Genomic DNA, 17,656 nt, shown 5'->3' with positions numbered 1-17,656 from the left:
CGCATAGGAGACTGGTCAAGAAGGTAGGAGCCCATGGGATCCAGGGGGCCTTGGCGCGTTGGATCCTAAACTGGCTGAGTGGCAGGAGGCAGAGGGTGATGGTCGAAGGTTGCTTTTGTGACTGGAAGCCTGTGTCCAGTGGGGTACCTCAGGGATCGGTGCTGGGTCCCTTGCTGTTTGTGATCTACATTAATGATTTGGATGAGAATGTAAAGGGTATGATCAGTAAGTTCGCGGATGACACGAAAATTGGTGGGGTGGTAAATTGCGAGGAGGAAAGCCTCAGGCTACAGGACAATATTAACGGGTTGGTCAGATGGGCGGAAAAGTGGCAAATGGAATTTAACCCGGAAAAGTGCGAGGTGATGCATTTTGGACGGACAAATAAGGCAAGGGAATACACAATGAGTGGTAGGACACTAGGAAGTACAGAGGGTCAGAGGGACCTTGGTGTACATGTACATAATTCCCTGAAGGCAGCAGAACAGGTAGATAAGGTGGTTAAAAAGGCTTATGGGATACTTGCCTTCATTAGCAGAGGCATAGAATATAAGAGCAGGGAGGTTATGATGGAGCTGTACAAAACGCTGGTGAGGCCACAGCTGGAGTACTGTGTGCAGTTCTGGTCGCCTCACTATAGGAAGGATGTGATTGCTTTGGAGAGGGTGCAGAGAAGATTCACCAGGATGTTACCTGGGATGGAGCGCCTCAGCTATGAAGAGAGACTGGACAGGCTGGGGTTGTTTTCCTTGGAGCAAAGAAGGCTGAGGGGGGACCTGATTGAGGTGTACAAAATGATGAGGGGCATAGATAGGGTAGATAAAGAGGAACTTTTCCCCTTAGTAGGGGGGTCAATAACAAGGGGGCACAGATTCAGGGTAAGGGGCAGGAGATTTAGGGGGGATTTGAGGAGGAACTTTTTCACCCAGAGGGTGGTTGGAAGCTGGAACTCACTGCCTGAAAGGGTGGTAGAGGCAGGAACCCTCACAACATTCAAGAAGCATTTGGATGAGCACTTGAAATGCCATTGCATACAAGGCTATGGACCAAATGCTGGAAAATGGGATTAGACTGGACAGGGAGGGATGGGCGGCGCAGACACGATGGGCCGAAGGGCCTCTTTCTGTGCTGTAAAACTCTGACTCTATGACTCTATGTTATGGGGACTCTCCCAGCGAATGTTTGATGCTGATTTCCCCATCGTACGGGAACTCTCCCAGAGAGTGTTTGACAGCGGATTTCCCCATGGTAATGGAGACTCTCCCAGCGAAGTATTTTGTTTTGTGACTAGTCCCTCCAAAGTGCATGGCAATCATTAACTCTCCCCATAAAAATCTCACTGGAGGCACTGCCGAGATGGAAAATGTCTCCTAGTGTTGTCTGTTTATCACGGTATTGTATGTACAAAAGGATTATGGTAGACTGGCCGTTGTTGGACCATCAAGTTTAAAATTACATTGGTCTGAATGCTGTATATTTCCTGCATGGCCTGCCGTAGTCATATATACAGAAGCAAAAATACCCCACACAGCCTAATCCCCCCTCCTACTCATTTCCTATTCCCATTCATACCCCACACAGCCTAATCCCCCCTCCTACTCACTCCCCATTCCCATTAATACACCACCCAGCCTAATCCCCCCTCCTGCTCACTCCCCATTCCCATTAATACACCACCCAGCCTAATCCCCCCTCCTGCTCACTCCCCATTCCCATTAATACACCACCCAGCCTAATCCCCCCTCCTGCTCACTCCCCATTCCCATTAATACACCACCCAGCCTAATCCCCCCTCCCGCTCACTCCACATTACCATTAATACTCCACACAGCCTAATTCCCCCTCCTGCTCACTCCCCATTCCTACACCACCCAGCCTAATCCCCCCTCCTGCTCACTCCACATTACCATTAATACACCACCCAGCCTAACTCCCCCTCCTGCTCACTCTACATTACCATTAATAGACCACCCAGCCTAATCCCCCTTCCTGCTCACTCCCCATTCCCATTCATACCCCACACAGCCTAATCCCCCCTCCTGCTCACTCCCCATTCCCATTAATGCACCACCCAGCCTAATCCCCCCTCCCGCTCACTCCACATTACCATTAATACCCCACACAGCCTAATTCCCCCTCCTGCTCACTCCACATTACCATTAATACACCACCCAGCCTAATCCCCCCTCCTGCTCACTCCCCATTCATACCCCACACAGCCTAATTCCCCCTCCTGCTCACTCCCCATTCCTACACCACCCAGCCTAATCCCCCCATCTCACTCCCCATTCATACCCCACACAGCCTAATTCCTCCTCCTGCTCACACCCCATTCCCATTAATACACCACCCAGCCTAATCCCCCCCCTCCTGCTCACTCCACATTCCCATTCATACCCCACACAGCCTAATTCCCCCTCCTGCTCACTCCCCATTCCCATTAATACACCACCCAGCCTAATCCCCCCTCCTGCTCACTCCACATCACCATTAATACCCCACACAGACTAATCTCCCCTCCTGCTCACTCCACATTACCATTAATACACCACCCAGCCTAATCCTCACTCCACATTACCATTAATACCCCACCCAGCCTAATCCCCCCTCCTGCTCACTCCCCATTCCCATTAATACCCCATCCAGCCATTTATATATTTTGATTTATACAGAAATCCACGGATTCAAAAGCTGACTGTACCAATGTCATAAAAAAGGAATGTGCTAGCAACAGAATACACATAGTGCAAAGTTGGTAATGGGCTTGAAGCCATAAAAACAATCTTGACTCTGGTAGCTTAAGACCTCATCAATGTTATTCGGTTGTTTTTAAGTCCCCGCAGAATCGAGAGATTGAGTAACTACTCCCAAGCTTATCGTAATACTTCTCTGAAATTTACTGCTAGGAGGTGAAAGAACCCCGAGGTGCCTCTCCCTATGGGGGGAATGGCAATCCTCTGTTCTTAGCCTCCCGTGCAAGTACAGCTGATGTGGGAAGCTCAGAATGAGAAGCAAGTGGTGCCATGTGACAAAAATTAAGTATTTTTTACCTAAGATTCAACATGGTATTAGCTTCTTTAATTCTGTCACAGAAATAATTGTCAGCTTCGCTCACAGAAATCATGTCCCTGCTTAACTTGATATGCTGTTGTGACGATTGTTTAGTCACTGAGCAGTTTGTTTGAGAGAGGAGCCAAGCCATTCAATTCAAATACAAACATGCGGTGTGGTTTGTTCGAATGTATCTGATTGGCAACTTTTTGAATTTAACAGACACCTGGTTAAATTCTGTTTGACTTCAGTTGCTGTTTTCATAAGGGTTTTAATAGCCGGCCCTTTTCATATCAAATAAATGATTTGAAGTCTTCAAAGTGGCAAGGGGCTGCCTATACTTTCCCAAACTTGAAACTTCTGAAAAGAATTAGCTAGCCAGATACTTACAGTTGGTGAGAAGACAGACTAGGATGGGCTTGGAGTGCATGTGTAAATACATGGAATGTGATAAATAAGGTTGGTGAGCTGTAGGCACAAATTGCCACATTTATGATGATAGTGGCAATATCGGAGACCTGGCTCAAAACAAGGGGAGAATTGGGACTTAATATTCCTGGCAACAAGGTATTCAGGAAAGATAGGGAAGAAAAGAAGAGGGGGTGGCAGTATTAATCAAAGATACTGCGATTGCACTAGAAAGGGAGAATGTACTTGAGGGTTCAAAGATAGAATCAATTTGGTTAGAATTAAGGAACAAGAGAGGAACTAGTACACTGCTGGGTGTATACTATAGAGCACCAAATAGTGGGAAGGAGATAGAGGAGCAAATTTGAGAATGATACAACAATTAGAGAATAGTGATAATAGGGGACTTCAATTATCCTAATATAGACTGGGAAAATAACCTTTATGGGCAAGGAGGTGGAGGAATTACTGAAGTGTACAAGAGAACTTTTGGTTTATTCATTCACGGGTTGTGGGCATCACTGGCAAGGCCAGTATTTATTGGCCACCTCTATGTTTCCAGCCCAACGAGGAAGGAAGCAGTGCTGGATCTAGTTCTGGGGAATGAAGTGGGGCATGTTTCAGTGGGGGAGCATTTGGGAAAGAGTGATCACAATATCATTAGGTTCAAGAAAAGGACGAGGAAAAATCAAACGTGAAAACACGCAACTGGAGGAGGGCTAATTCCAGAAAGTTGAAAGGGGATCAGGCCCAGGTGGCTTGAAATCAAAGGCTGGCAGGTAAAACAGTAAATGAGCAATCGGAGACCTTCAAAGGGGAGATGGTTCAGGTATATACTAGACACATTCCCACGAAGGGGAAAGGAAGGACATCCAAACCTAGAGCTCCCTGGATGACTAAAGATACAGAAATTAAAATCAAACAGAATGAAGTTTATGATAAATGTCAGGCTATAATACAGTAGAGAATCAAACTGAACACAGAAAGTACAAAAGGGAAATAAGAGGGGCAAGGAGAGAGTATTAAAATAGATTAGCGGCTAACATAAAAGGGAGCCTAAAAGTCTTTTGTAAACATATAAGTAGTAAAAGGGTAGTTAAAGGAAGGTTGGGGCCGATTAGGCACCAAAAAGGAGATCTTCTTGTGGAGGCAGAGGGCATGACTGAGGTACTAAAGGATTACTTTGCATCTGTCTTCACTTATCAAGAGGTTGCTGCCAATGTCACAGTAAAGGAGGAGGTAGTAGAGAAATTAGGTAGGATAAAAATAGATAAAAAGGGGAGGTAATTAAAAGGTTGGCAGCGCTCAAAGTAGAAAAGTCACCTGGTCCGGATGGGATGCAGCCTAGGTTGCTAAGGGAAGTAAGGGTGGAAATTGCAGAGGCTCTGGCCCCAAATTCCAATCCTCCTTGGATATGGGAGTGGTGGCAGAGGACTGGAAGGTTGCAAATGTTACACCTGTTCAAAAAAGGGGAGAGGGATAAACCCAGCGACTAAAAGCCAGTCAGTCCAACATTGGTGATGGGAAAACTTGAGACAATAATCAGAGAAAAAATTAATCAGTTACTTGGAAAAATATGGGTTAATAAATGACAGCCAGCACGGATTTGTTAAAGGCAAATCGTGTTTCAGTAACTTGATTGAGTTCTTTAATGACGTAACGGAGAGGGTGGATGAGTGTAGTGTGGTTGGATGTTGTATATATGGACTTTCAAAAGGTGTTTGACAAAGTACCGCATAATAGAGTGGTTACCAAATTTAAGCCCAAGGGATTAAAGGGACAGTGGCAGCATGGATACAAAATTAGCCAAGGGACAGAAAGCAGATGGTAGTGGTGAACAGCTGCTTTTCAGACTGGAGGGAAGTACGTAGTGGCGGCCCCAGGGGTCGGTATTACCATTGCCCTTTGTGATATATATTAATGACCTTGACTTGGGTATACAGGACATAAAATGGTGGTGGAAGCAGATTCAATAATAACTTTCAAAAGGCAATTGGATAAATAATTGAAGTGGAAAAATGTGCAGGGCTAATGGGAAAAGGGACTATTTGGATAGTTCTTTCAAAGAGCTGGTACAAGCACGATGGGCTGAATGGCCTCCTTTTGTGCTATATCATTCTAGGATATAAAAAGATTAAAATGTAGCCCAGTATAAAGTTGTAAATTGTTTAGCTATTACAAGGATCTTGTATATCTGATGTTAACCACTACTATTCATTTGCTTTATTACTGTTTAATAAATGTCAGTTAAAGCCTAAAGAAGATCTAATTGATTATTCTGTTGCCTTTTGAAGATGAGTAGGATCCTGTGAAGGAACAAAATAGAACTAGCAGCTGTGGTATTCTGACAAAGGGTATTCTCTTCATTATTCCAGGCATGCCAGGGCAAGTGAGAACACTGGAAAATCTGGACCTATGTCTTGCAGTCAGTGGTGAAGGATCAGCACTCGCTGTTCATCACACTGACAGCTGCCCAGACTTTGTGGGCTTTGGAGTGGCAACATACAGCTCCCAGAGATCTTTTCCAGCACGGCACTCTCGACAGGGGATCTGTGGCGTGTATGAACAGGGAAAGAAACAGCGTGGCTCTTCAATCAATCAGATTGAAGAATCATCTCCGAGATACGTGGAGTCTAAATCAGGAAGTATAAATTAGAATATTGTAAAATCATGTACAGAAAACAAGAGAGAAGAAATATGGGATTAAGAGAGATATGAAGGAGACAAAGAAATTAAACATTTTTTTAAAAATCGCCAACACTAATTAAATTCTGAAGGAATGAGACTCCACACTTGTAAAATTAAACTTTCAGTGCCAGAGAGGTTGCTTGGCAATAATTATGACTTATCACTTAAAATTCACTTACACCTGAATGCACTAGCCATAATCTTTTCTGGCATGTTTAGTGGTTAACCTGTGGGTAACATGCATTTCAACGCCAAGTCTATCGGCGAGGTACTATTATAGCGCAGCCTGTGGAGGAGCAGGGTAACTGTCAGCAACTTCCCGATTTCTGCATTTAACTGCGCATGTGCGGACTCCGGAAATTGCTGTCCGACTTACTCCACAATAACGGTGACGCCAATAGTCTCACCATTATTCTCAAAACAAAATCTGGGCCATAGGGTTTACCTACAAGAGGAATCTGGAACACAAAAGCAAAAAATCTCTAGTAAGGGTAAGAGAAACTTCAAAACGTAACACCTGTTGCAGTCACGGTGACACAGCACCTCAGTGTATTAATTACTTCAAGGGAACAAAGGTGACCCATCTCATTAGTGTTAGTGATCAGCTGTAAAGTATTTATCATTCACTCTTCATTGGAATATGGTGCATTACATGCCAATGCTCCAAACAGCTGAATATTGTGAAATTTACAAAAATAAACAATGTAATATAAATATATTAAAAATGTTTTACTTTTATTTTTTCGGTATTTTGTAATAAATTCCTTTTCCCAGTGGCAAAATCCAAGAGACTTATCTCAAAGTCTTGCCCTCGAGCATTTTCTGCGGTTTTAGGAATTAGCTTGAGTTTCCGAGCCATCGTATGGTACTCCAACAGTCTGACTTCCAGCTAAGGTAAAGGCAGTGAGAAAAGGTCATTGAACAAGAGAGCAGAGTCCCCATACACTAGTACAAATAAAAACAATTCAGCCGCTTTAGAATACAGAGATAGTCAGCACTTCACTTGGGTCTACGAAGCAAACCCAGGATTTTCCCCCACTACTTGAAGTGGACCACAAGATTAACTAGCCATTTGCAGAACTTTCTCATCCCATGACTGATGAAGAGCCAAGGAAAGGGAATTCACCCTCGGCAGCAGCGCCAGCATTAATTACCTTGGAACTGACTTCAGAACAAAGTCTAGTCTCCAAAGACTCTGCTTTATTTTAAATCTAGCAAGTACCTCCTCCACCACTCCCACTTCAAAACAGTTTTGCCATTGAAAGGCAAATCCAGAATCAGTAAGATTTCAAAGTGCACATGTGAAGCAATACAACTTCAGCATCAAGGGAGGTGGGGAAAGGCAATGAGCATAGTTATTGGACATCCTTTATAGGTCAGAGAAAGGGAAGTCCAGAGGACTCGCGTCTCACAGGGAAAGCTGTGTTACATTTTGGTAGGAAGAATAGGGAGGTCACTTATCACTTGGAGGGTGCGAGTCTAGGTGGGGTAGAGGAACAAGGGATCCAAGAGTACAAATACACAAATCACAAAGTTGCAACATGGGTTAGCAAGGTCATTAAAAAAGCAAACCAAGCACTAGGGTTTATTTCTAGCGATTAAGGGGGAAAAATTTGGTATCACCCATTTTGTGGTGCTAATATCGGCCGGGCGCAAAGTTTAGCACCCGCGCTAATTATCGCCTCTGACTGCAAAATTCGCCCCTGGAGGTGATCTGAGTGCTAAATCAGGCGCTACACACCTCTCTTAAGGCACAAACGTCAGGGAGTGAGGCGCTACCTCAGAACGCTGCCGAAGCTCCGGTGATGCCAATTACCATGGAAGCCAGACAGACTGGCGCCGTCCAGTTCTGAAAGGGGAGGGGCCATCTTGCTGGCCAGCCACAACCTGCTCATTGCAGCCTTGAATCTCGGCCTGGAGACCTCAAAAGCAATTGTGTTGGAAGCACTAATGGATAGGCCCAGGGAAAGAGCTCGGCACTTAGGAACCTCAAAAGTGGTGCTGAGGGCCAAAATGCCTTAGGACAGCGTTAAAAGCAAAAATGTTGCCGACAAGAAAAGGCAGGAAGCGCCCGCCTTTAAATAGCGCTCCCCCAGCCCCTTCCCGACTTGAAAACGTTCCCCTCTACCTGTCGTTCCTAGTGGCAGGCGCCAAGGCAGGCAGCAAGACTCAATATCCGGTCCGGGGTGCTACACGCTTGACTGACGTCACGATCTGTGGGCGCAGGAGATCGTGGCGGTAGTGTTTAGTGCCGCCGCAAAATGACTGGTCAATTTCGCGAGTGGCGCTAAAATCGCCGTGCTCGGGCGCGAAGTTCCTTCTCGGTTTTTGCTCAGGGAAATTAATGTCTGATGCAGTTCATTTTTCTCGGGAGGCGCTAACCAACCGAAATTTTCCCCACTATAATTGAAAAGTAGAGAAGTTATGCTAAACCTGTATCGAACCTTGGTTAGACCACAGTTAAGAGTACTGCGTACAGTTCTGGTCGCCTTATAAAAAGGATATAGAGGCACTGGAGAGGCTGCAGAGAAGATTTACATGGATGATACCAGAAATGCGAGGGTATACATATCAGGAAAGGATGGGTCTCTTTTCTCCTGAGAAAAGGCTGAGGGTTACCTGAGGTCTTTAAAATTATGAAAAATTTTGATAGAGTGGATACCGAGAGAACGTTTGCACTTGTGGGGAAGAGCATTACCAGAGGCCATCAATATAAGATAGTCACCAAGAAATCCAATAGGGAATTGAGAAGAAACTTCTTTACCCAAAGAGTGGCAAGAATAAGAACATAAGAAATAGGAGCAAGGAGTAGGCCATTCGGGCCTGCTCCGCCATTCAATAGGATCATGGCTGATCTGAATCTAGACTCACGTCCACTTCCCTGCCCTCTCCCCGTAACCCCTAATTCCCTTATCTGCTAGGAAAATGTCTATCTCCATTTTAAATTTATTTAATGTTGCAGCTTCCACAGCTCTCTGGGTAGCAAATTCCATAGATTTACTACCCTCTGAGTGAAGAAGTTTCTCCTCATCTCAGTTTTGAAAGGGCAGCCCCTTATTCTAAGATTATGCCCCCTAGTTCTAGTCTCACCCATCAGTGGAAACATCCTCACCGCATCCACCCGATCAAGCCCCCTCACAATCTTATATGTTTCGATAAGATCGCCTCTCATTCTTCTGAACTCCAATGAGTAGAGTCCCAACCTACTCAACCTTTCCTCATACGTCAACCCCCTCATCTCTGGAATCAACCGAGTGAACCTTCTCTGAACCGCCTCGAGAGCAAGTATATCTTTTCTTAAATATGGAAACTCGCTACCACAGAGAGTGGTTGAAGCGAATAGTATAGATGTATTTAAGGGGAGGCTAGACAAGCATATGAGGGGAAAAAGTAATAGAGGGTTATGCTGATAGATTTAGATGAGGAAAGACAGGGTACCACACATTAGGGAGGATATATTGGCCTTGGAGGGAGTGCAGCGTAGATTTACCAGAATGATACCCAGACTTCAAAGGTTAAATTACGAGGAGAGATTACACAAACCAGGGTTGTATTCCCTGGAATTTAGAAGGTTAAGGGAAATTTGAGCGAAGTTTAAGATATTAAGGGGAACTGATAGGGTAGATAGAGAGAAACTATTTCTGTTGGTTGGGGAGTCCTGGACCACGGCATATAGTCTAAAAGTTAGCGCCAGGCCTTTCAGGAGTGAAGTTAGGCAACATTTCTACACACAAAGGGCGATAGAAGTTCATTACCCTCTTCTGCAAACAGCAATGAATACTAGATCAATTGTTAATTTTAAATCTGAGATTGACAGATTTCTGTTAACCAAACGTATTCAGGGATATGGGCCAAAGGCGGGTATATGGAGTTAGGTTGCAGATCAGCCATGATCTCATTGAATGGTGGAACAGGCTCGAGGGGCTGAATGACCCAGTCCTGTTCCTATAAGCTTAGCATTCTTGTCAAACTACAGAATCCCATGTTCTTTAGTTACCAGCTGTAATTTTTACTTTTAATTGTTCTCTAAATGTAATTTTAACAGTCATTCATTGGTTAATTAGGCATCTGACAATTTGGTCTCACTGCAGAGCACCCCACCGTCTCACCATTTCCTTGGCTTTGGTCACTTTGATCTCTTCATTCCACATCCTTTTTTCTGCATCTTCTAGGTTTTTGCTCAGGGAAATTAATGTCTGATGCAGTTCATTTTTCTCATGATTCATTTTCTTCACATCAACAGCTGAAACCTCCTGTAGATCATAGATCTGCTGCAATCTGTTATTCTCTTCTTTAACTGCGTCTAACTCCAGTGCTTAAAACACACAAAACACACATGACAATCCAGCATGGACCACTTATATTAACAATTAGCATTTTTGAAGGAAGGATTAACAAGTCATTGAAAATAAACAAGCCTCATTCCAACAGCTAATATTACACTTATCAAATAAGAATCCAATGCCAACAGCTATTTACTTTGTTTATGTGGACCAAATAAGAGCCACTTTGACGAGCATTAAAAGGAAACTAACCAGTGGTACAACCGCCATTTTCAGTAATTGGTTGGTTTCAGATCACTTTCTGCTAATTTTATCCCCTCCCCTCCTGAAGGGATACAGTTCAATAGAAGCCAGTCAAAATTATTCTGAGATTGGTCACTGTTGCACTGTTCTGTGACAAACAAATATTCTAAATTACCCGGACAAGAGTGATTTTACCAAATCGTACAGTTACTTGATTTTAACCTACGCAAAATATTTTCAAAAATCTATCAAAAGTTTCTCAAAGTTAAGAAAAAATAACACGTAGTCAGGATCAGCTGAAGTACCTCCCAGCTGCAACTGATATAGTGCAACAGTTCCTGCGCCTGACCGCTGATATAGTGCAACAGTTCCTGCGCCTGACCGCTGATATAGTGCAACAGTTCCTGTGCCAGTGCAACAGTTCCTGCGCCTGACCGCTGATATAGTGCAACAGTTCCTGCGCCTGACCGCTGATATAGTGCAACAGTTCCTGCGCCTGGCCGCTGATCATAGTGCAACAGTTCCTGCGCCTGACCGCTGATATAGTGCAACAGTTCCTGCGCCTGGCCGCTGATCATAGTGCAACAGTTCCTGCGCCTGACCGCTGATATAGTGCAACAGTTCCTGTGCCAGTGCAACAGTTCCTGCGCCTGACCGCTGATATAGTGCAACAGTTCCTGCGCCTGACCGCTGATATAGTGCAACAGTTCCAGCATATTGCAGCTAATAATGGCTCTCAAATTTTTAAAGGCACAATATAATATGGAAATTTGCGAAACCCAATTGATTTGGACTCCTTATTCTAGCTCTCTGCTGATGCAGGAGTTTCACAGCACCCTTTTTGGGTAAACTGCCAGTGAATAACCAGCTTTATTCACACGCAAGCCTGGACAGCGAGTGTCATCAAACTGCATCAATGCAGAGCACAATGCTTTGGAAAGTGCTCAAGTTATCTGTAACATTATTAGACCATTTAGTCCATTTTGAAATTAGTAAATTCTGATTTTGAAGCAAAAAATTAAAGTACACAATATTCTGCAGCAGCAAATAGAGAAATGGCCACTGAATCTACTTGTAGCAGTGTTGGTTGAGGGATGAATGTTGGCCAGGTCACCAGGAAAACTCTCTGATCTTCAGTAAACCTCACGGGATACTTTACAGCCACCTGAACAGCAAGACAGGGTATCTGTTTAATGCCCAAAGAGGGGGAGTGGGCCTTTGGCGTAGCGGTAGCATCCCCACCGCTGGGCCAGAAGGTGTAGGGTTTCGAATCCCGCTCCAGACAGTCCCGGCAAGTGGAGTCGGAGCTCCGGCTCTAAATTCTGGGTTGACATCCAGTGGGATACTTGCGTCCGTGGGTGTGGGTGGCCCCCCCCCTTCATATGGGTTGTGGGAGCCCGTAAAACCCTCCCGCCATAGGACTAACCAGCCTAATGGCTGGTACGAAGATGGTTACGGTCACGGAAGGAGCGTTAATCGCGGCCAGGAATCCTTCCACCACTTCATACAGTTCCCCAAAGGGAACAGTATGAAGACACGTACGACGGCCCAAAGAGGGCATCTTTAACACTGCTGCATTCCCGTGGTATCCAAAAGAGAACCGCGGACAGCGCAGCACTCCCTTAGTACTGCACCGATGCGTCGGCCGAATTTGAGTGTTCAAGTCCTGGAATGACTCTTGAACCCAGTCTTTGCTCATTCATTTGTTCTTTCGTTCCATCTATCCTGATCCAGTCGGCACTGCTACTACTGAGCAAAAAATGACACCAATATGGGCACAAAATCACAATGTATTATGGTGTTAAAGTGGGAGCATGTAAAACTAAATTGCAGGCTTGTGTCTCTAAGTCTATCATTGCTCATGAAGTAAATGACATGCACAGGCAACTACAGACCCATGAATCTCATTTGCATTCCATGTAAAACAATGGGATCGATTAACCTGAGGATTATCTGCACAATAACCTAATAAACAGCAGTCAGCATGGATTCAGTAGGGGATCTTGCCTGACCAAGTCGTCCTAACTGAAGTGGATTCAAGAGCTCTATAATATGGTGTTGTCTTAACTTCTGAAAAAGCTTTTGACAAAGTTCCACATGAAAGGTTAGAAGTGAAGCTCAACGCTGTGAGGATTCAGGGTAAACTTTGGGAATGGATAAAGAAACTGGCTGAAGGATATGAAACAAGTAATTAGAGGATGAGGAGTTATGTTAGTCAGGAGAGGAGAGTATGGAGTGGGGTGCCTCATGACTCAGTCTTGGAATTACTACTGTGTCTAATTGGCTTCAGAAACCCAATTTGAAGTGGTCAAATGTGATTATACCAAACCAGCTGAGGTGGTGAAATCAGAAACAGCAGCACGGAAATTACTGAATGAGCTGGGCAAAGCATGTAACTGGGAAGTGTAAAGCATGACGCATAGGTGGAAAACACAGGCGATACACAGATCCATGAATAGTGTTTCCAGCGGCAGAGGGGTCAGTAACCAGAGGAAACAAATTCAAGACAACTGGCAAAAGAAGCAGAGGGGAGATGGAGATTTTTTTTCCAAGCAGTGAGTTATGGTGATCTGGAATGCACTGCCTGAAAGGGCGGTGAAGCAGATTTAATGGTAACTTTTAAAAGGAAAAATTTGCAGGGCTGTGGGGAAAGAGCGGTGGGGGAGGGCGGGGTTAAATAGATAGTTCTTTCAAAGAGGCGGCACAGACACAATGGGCCAAACAGCCTCCTTCTGTGCTGTAGGATTCTACAAATGGTATTGAAATAGCCACAAGTGAAGCTTAAACAAACCGAGGAATCTTAATAAGCTCAACATGTCCAATCATTGCAGAGCAGCAATCAACTAAACCAAAAGAATGTTGAACTTCATCGCAACAGTAGAATACAACTGAGAGAAGGCAGCGATCATACTCTATAGGGCTCTGGTCAGACCACACCTCGAATACTGCTTCCAGTTCTGCTTGCCAAGAAACAAGGTACATTCAAGTACTGGAGGGCAATGCAGGCAAGAGCCACAATCCAGATCCCAATGTCAGTCCCGAGTTATGAGGAAAGGCTGGTCAAACCTGGGCTTTTCAGACTAGAAAGGAGTTACCCAAGATATGATGTGACGGGAAAGGAATTAAACCCAGAATATTACTTTAAACTGAACTGCAGCTGTAGAATAATGGGTTCAACGAGTGAAATATCATTTTAGGATTGACATCAGGAAATTGTTCTTCACACAGAAGAACACGTGGAACAGATTTCTGGATAGGATATTGAAGGCAAAAAGCATGGAATCATTTAACAATTGGCTGCTGCAATGGGCACACTGGATGGATGAAGATAGATAGAATGGCCTTCTCTGTCTGTAATTGTTTTGTGATCTTGATTGCTTTCAGCACATCCTTTGGGGGATTAAAGGGCAGACGGGTCTTTTTAAAATCCACGAGGCCAGAATTCCCAGTGCAGAGGGGCTCCCCCAAGTGTGCCTCAATTTGTAGGAACGGGTCATCTGCACAGTTGAGGCAGGTCACTAGCGAGCACCATCCCAGTGTGTCAAAGGAAGGGCCTAGTGACCAAAAGCACCTCCATTTTCACATATACGCTGATGATTCCCAGCTCTATCTCTCCTCCACCTCTCAAAGCCCCCACCGTCTCTATACTGTCAGACTGCTTGTCCGACATCCAGGACTGGATGAGTAGAAATTTCCTCCAATTAAATACCAGAGCCATCGTTTTCAGTTCACGCCACAAACTCCGTTCCTTTTCCACTGATTCGATTTCTCTCCTCGGCAACTGCAAGGCTGACCACGTCTGTTTGCAACCGTGGGGTCAGATTTGATCACGAATTGAGCTTCCTACCTCATATCCGTTCTATCAGCATTTCCACTGTTGTAATATTGCCCGACTCCACCCTTGCCTCAACTTATCTGCTGCTGAAACCCTCATCCATGCCTTTGTCACTTCTGGACTTGATTACTCCAATGCACTCCTGGCCAGCTTCCCTCCATAAACTTGAGGTCATCCAAAACTCTGCCGCCCGTGTGCAAACTCGCACCAACTCCTGTTCACCCGTCTCCCTATGGCTTGCTGACCTACATTGTGTAGTGTCCGTGTGTTGATAAAGACACTGAAGACAGGAGTTGGTTCATAGGTGTTTACTAAGCAAAGTCTGGGGGGGGTTCTAACGGATATACACAATATACAGGCTTATATAGCCCGAGTGGCCATTACCGGCATTACAGCACACCTGGGGCTCTTAAAGGCACGTACATTACAATTCCTCCCCTTTTAGCCAACCAGTACATCATATTTTAAGTAATTATTAATTACATGTTATAAGAAAAATAATATACACATTGCTGTAGTTAATTAATTATAAGTCAGTCTCTCAGGAGGCTTCCTGACTCGGTCCGGATAACGCCTCGGGGGTGTAGTAGTTTCTGGTGGTGTAGTAGGTTCTTTTGGCAAGGCTGATTTGGCTTGAATGCCAGTGTCGGGTTCATCGGGTTCCAGTATCACCGGATTGGAGGTAGATATGGGTATCTCTACTTCATCGTTAGACGTATAGAGTTGTGGTGTAGGTTGTCCCTTTTCGGATGACTTTATGATTTGGTCAGCATGGCGCCTTATTATGCTTTCTCCGATGTCCACGGTATACATCAGTGGTCCTAGTCGTGTGCAGATAGTTCCAGGCTACCATTTCTCGGTACGGTAGTCCCGGGCCAAAACTTGTTGACCTATCTGGAAGGTTCTAGTTGGCCTTTCATTCATGCCTTTAAACTGCCGGTTCTCCACGTCCCTTCTGATGTTGGGCTTGACCAAATCCAGCCGGCATCTTAGGTTTCTATTGAAGAACATCATGGCGGGAGTTTGGTTGGTAACCATATGTGTTGCATTCCTGTATGCGAATAAGAAGTTATCCACCTTGTGCTGAAGTTTTATGTCTTCATTGCCCATGGCCTTTATGGCCTTCTTGAAGGTCTGGACAAACCTTTCAGCCAATCCATTGGTGGCGGGATGGTATGGGGCGGACGTGTAGTGCTTAACCCCATTGTTATTTTAAGAACTTTCTGAATTCTTCGGACACAAATTGTGGTCCATTATCAGAACATATCTGTTCCGGCAGCCCATTCCTGGCAAATATGGTCCTTAATACTGTGATGGTTTTTTCCGTGGTGGTGGAGGACATCTTTATTACCTCCGGCCACTTGGAGTGTGAATCAACCGCGATTAAGAACATTGAGTCCATAAATGGACCAGCAAAGTCGATGTGCACCCTTTGCCAGGAAGATGAGGGCCACTCCCATGGATGTAGAGGGGCTTGTGGTGGAGCATTTTGGACCTTCTGGCATCCTAGGCAGCTCTTGGTCATTTCTTCGATGTCTCCATCGATACCTGGCCACCATACAAACGCCCTAGCTAGGTTCTTCATTTTCACTCCACCCAGATGCCCCTCGTGAAGCTCCTTTAGCACTTTATCCTGGAGTTTGGGTGGAATCACCACTCTGGATCCACACATCAAGGTTCCTCGGCACACTGACAGCTGCTCTCTTCTTTGCGAGAATGCTGGCAACAGTGGTTCGCCATGTGCTGGCCATCCCTTCACTGTTAAATCGTAGACCTGAGAGAGAGTCGGGTCATTTCTTGTCTCCCTTTCAATGGCAGAATTTGTTACTGGTAGACATTCCACTATGGTAGAGTGGAACATCTCTACTGGGTCTACTGTAGGTGCCTCTTCTACCATTGGCAACGGTAGGCGCGATAAACCGTCAGCATTCCCATGCTGTTTTGATCCTTTGTATTCTATGTTGTATTGGTGTGCCCCTAGAAAAAGGGACCACCTCTGTAGCCTTTGCGCTGTCATAATGGGAACACCCTTTTTAGGGTTGAATATGGAGATGAGGGGTTGATGGTCAGTCAACAAGGTAAATTTTTGTCCGTGTAGGTAATGGTTGAATTTCTTCACTCCCCTTACCAGGCTGAGTGCTTCCCTGTCGATTTGGGCATATTTACACTCAGCTGAGTTTAATGAGCGTGACGCAAAAGCTATCGGCCGTTCTGAGCCATCAGGGAATTTATGGGATAATACTGCTCCTATGCCGTAAGGGGATGCATCGCACGCCAGTCTGATTGGCAGTGATGGGTTGTAATGAGCCAAAACTTCTTCGGATGTGATTAAATCTTTGCATTTATGGAAGGCACGTTTACAGTCTTCGTTCCATTTCCAAATCACTCCTGTTTGTAGAAGTTCATTAAGAGGGTGTAGAAGAGTTGATAAGTTCGGTAAAAATTTATGATAGTAATTTAATAATCCCAGGAACGACCTTAATTGTGAAACATTTTCAGGTGCTGGGGCTTTTATGACCGCTTCAATTTTTTCAGGTGACTTATGCAACCCTTCATTATTAATTATGTGGCCACAATATGATATCTGATTTTGGAAAAATTCGCACTTGGGGCGATTTGCTCGTAGGCCCCGTTCTTTCAGCCTAGTGAGCACCTGCTCCAAATTGGCAAGGTGCTCGTTGTCGTTTTCTCCTGTTACAAGGATATCGTCTAGGTAGCATCGAGTCCCCGGAATCCCTTGCAGGACTTGCTCCATAGCTCTTTGCCAGATAGCTGGAGTTGATGCTACTCCAAAAACCAGTCGATTGTACTGGTACAGGCCTTTGTGTGTGTTTATCGTGAGATACTTTTTAGAGGCCTCCTCAACCTCCATCTGTAGATATGCCTGTGCCAAGTCAATTTTGGTGAAACGTTTCCCTCCAGATAGTGAGGCGAAAATATCTTCTATCCTCGGAAGAGGATACTGTACTGTGTGAAGGTTTACAGTCACCTTGAAGTCTCCACAGATGCGAATTTTTCTCTGTTCTTCAGATTTATCATTATTCAATGCTTTTTTCATGACTGGAACGATGGGTGTTGCCCACTCGCTCCAATCTATTTTGGATAATACGCCTGCCTTTTCCAAATTCTCCAGCTCTGCCTCGACTGC

At 44.9% G+C, this 17,656-nt stretch overlaps 1 pseudogene across 1 annotated transcript in view; it reads right to left on the bottom strand.

Moving 5' to 3' along the window:
* Positions 1-17,656, bottom strand: part of LOC147108439 (kinetochore protein NDC80 homolog) — a 41,030-nt pseudogene that overhangs the window by 8,877 nt on the left and 14,497 nt on the right. Inside the window, exons 5-6 of the transcript XR_015080595.1 lie at positions 10,257-10,462; positions 6,881-7,036 (exon numbers count right to left, since the gene is read on the bottom strand). The product of XR_015080595.1 is annotated as a kinetochore protein NDC80 homolog (transcript). The remainder of the gene's footprint in view (positions 1-6,880; positions 7,037-10,256; positions 10,463-17,656) is intronic.

The sequence above is a fragment of the Somniosus microcephalus genome, chromosome 13 (assembly GCF_052327205.1).
Source record: "Somniosus microcephalus isolate GS21.2 chromosome 13, FLI_Smic_1.0, whole genome shotgun sequence".
Taxonomy (NCBI): domain Eukaryota; kingdom Metazoa; phylum Chordata; class Chondrichthyes; order Squaliformes; family Somniosidae; genus Somniosus; species Somniosus microcephalus.
Note: the sequence above shows the minus strand (reverse complement) of the source record. Positions and strands in the feature narration are given on the sequence as shown.